At 35.2% G+C, this 3,137-nt stretch overlaps 1 pseudogene; it reads right to left on the reverse strand.

The window, feature by feature from the left end:
- Positions 1–3,018: 3,018 nt before the first annotated feature.
- LOC118600995 lies at positions 3,019–3,137 on the reverse strand (annotated as a pseudogene).

Here is a 3,137-nt window from a genome sequence, read left to right on the forward strand (position 1 = left end):
TGTCCTAGAAATTTTAAACAATCTCACTGCATTAAAGTCTCCTCATTCTTACATTCTTTGACTTAATGATTTATTTGATATTTCCATATTTATTTTATTAAAGAGAATTAAATATTAGCTTTAAGAGAGCCATTAAATTAGTAGACAAATTGTAGAGCCTGTATATATTGTGGTTTGAAAAAATTAGAGTTGAAAGACTCCTAGGAAAGCACTTTAATCCACTTGACTCTCTACATAACCATGCTTTTGCCTGCCTGAGTGGCTGCCTCTAACAACCTCCATCTTAAATGTCCTACTCCCCTGTCCATTTTTTTATATTCTAGCCACACTTCAAAGCCCACCATTAATTATCATCCTCTATCTCACACCTTTTCTGAAAATTTCAGTGACCAATGAACAATAATTTAACTTTCTTAATAAACAATACTTAAATTCATTTTGTATTTCCGCCCTTAGCAGTATACAGTATATATACTATTTGTTTTATACGCATGACTTGTGCTTAAATTAGTCATTCTTTTATTTATTTCCTGTAACTACTCATTGAAAATCTACCACATACTCTGTGATCCAGGACTTTATTCATGGAATGTTTCTTTGTAAAATGAGAATGGAAATTTCTCTTTCAAGGTTGTAGAAGATTGAATAAGAAACCATATGTAAGTGTCTAGTCTGTGTTTTAACATAAATGTCCCTTCTCATTTCTCTTTTATAAACAAGTATTTTCTAAATATTAAAAAAAAAAAAATGGACTGCCTAACTTGTTCTCTAAAAACAAGGATGCGCTATCTAAAAAGCAGGTTTCTTTCTTTGTCACAAGAAACATATTGTAACTAGCCCTACCATCTTTTGAGTATTTTAGTATGTACTTGGAGATAGCATTGAAAACATTTTCTAACTTTACTAACATTAACAGAATTCCACGATCAAATTTTTGGAATACTGAGATAAAAAAAAAGGAAGAAGTTTTCTTCCTCCCTGCGCCCGCCCCCGCTGCCACCACCCCTTCAGTGAGGTTGTTTCTTACATTTGTAATACAGTTAGATTCTTTAGTTACATTCTGTATTACATCCTGAGATTCCCTGACCTTCTAAATAATATTTTTATTTGAATACATTTAAGTTCTTTGAATGGTAAAGATCTATGAGTTTGACAAATAAATGCATGATGTCATATCTCTACCATTACAGTATTGTAATGAATAGTTTCACTGACTAAAAAAATCCCCTCTACTCTACTTATTCAACACTCCCTTCAAATCCCTGGAAACCACTGATCTTTTAACTGTCTCTATAGTTTTGTCTTTTCCATAATGTCATACAACTGGAATCATACAGTATGTAGCCTTTCAGACTGGTTTTCATTTAGTAATATGTATTTAAGACTCATCCGTATCTATATGTGGCTTAATAGCTCATCCTTTTTATTATTGTTCCAGTGTATGGATGTATCTGAAATATTTTTAAGTGCCATCCTGTTCTTGTTTCATGCTTGCAGTATCTTCTCATATATTTCTGATGTTAATATCAGTCCTTTTTTATTTTGACATTTTCTTCTTCCTTAGTTTGTATTTCCTCCAAGTTGCCTTTCTTCTGGATATTTTTATAAACCTCCACTTTTACAGTAAAGCCTTTCCTCTAATATCTGATTGTTTTGGCTGTCTAAGAGTGGGGCACCAAAAAGCTATCTGGAAGCTCTGAGCTTGTTGACTATGAGCCCTACTGTAGCAAAACTGGTAGAAAGGTTTTGTTGGGGAAAAATCAACGTTTTCAGACTTATTTACCAGGGTTGTCAGATTCTGCAGAGATCTGCTGAACTTCTATGGAAAAGAACTTTTGCCAGATTTCCATGAGCCAAAGGGGGAAGAAGGCCCAAGGTTTAAATTCAATTTAGGACTGTGGCCTAATTCTACTGCCCCTTACCGTATAGTCCAGAGAACCTCTCTTTTATACATCCTCCAAAGAGAAAGATACCCACCCCCCAACCCCATCTTCTATGTGATGGAAAATGTATGGTTGCTCCACTGTGTGGAGTGCAAGAAATGCCTCAAGGATCTAATTTGTTTTGCGAAGGGGGTTGGAACAGCTTTATTGAGATATAATCCACATGCCACACAATTCGCCCATTTAAAGTGTATAACTCAGTGGTTTTTAGTACACTCACAAAATTGTGTAACCATTACCACATCGATTTTAGAACATTTTCATCACCTCAAAAAGAAGCCTTGAGTCCTTAGCCATCATTTACCCTGCCATTCCACCTATCCTCCACCACCCCCACCCTAGACCTAAGCAACCGCTAATATACTTTATGTTTCTATGGATTTGCCTAGTCCAGACATTTTTTATAAATGAATTCATACAATATGTGGGCTTTTCTGACTGGATTCTTTCACTTAACATAACGTTTTCAGGGCCCATGTGGTAGCTACTTATTGGCTATTATAAATCAGTCTGCTAAGAGCAATCATGTGCAAGTTTTCGAATAGATACGTTTTCACATCTTTTGGGTATATACCTAGGAATAGAATTACTGGATCATGTTGTAAATCCATGTTTAACCTTTGGAAGAACTGTTGGTCTTTTTACCGAAGTGGCTGTACCATTCCCATTACCACTAGCGATGTGCAAGTGCTCCAGTTCTTCACATCCTAGACATTTGTTATTATTTGACTTTTTCATTATAGCCACTCTAGTTTGTGTGAAGTGGTATTTCATTTTGTCTAACTGGTTTTTTAAAATACTTTCATCCAATCTCCTTAATTTTAATTCCACCTAATCCCATTAATTTTTCATCTTTTAGAGGTTCTGTAATGTTTATTCCTTTCCCCTCTACCAGTTGCCTAGCAGTAGCATTACTGTGCCTGTTAGATTAGGTAACTCTGGTCCAACAGTTTTCCAGCTTCTAAAATTTTGTGCTTTCTGTCTTCTCTCCCATTTTCTTTGTCTGGTTAGTTTTATGTCCTTAAACAATTCATTTACTTTATTTTATTTTATTATTATTATTTATTATTATTTATACCTACAGCACCTGGTCTTCCTAGGTAGTTTCCAATCCAAGTACTAACCAGGCCTGACCCTGCTTAGCTTCCAAGATCAGATGGGATCGGGCTTGTTCAAGGTAGCATGGCCATAGAC

This window comes from Rousettus aegyptiacus, unplaced genomic scaffold (genome assembly GCF_014176215.1).
Source record: "Rousettus aegyptiacus isolate mRouAeg1 unplaced genomic scaffold, mRouAeg1.p scaffold_m13_p_3, whole genome shotgun sequence".
NCBI lineage: Eukaryota > Metazoa > Chordata > Mammalia > Chiroptera > Pteropodidae > Rousettus > Rousettus aegyptiacus.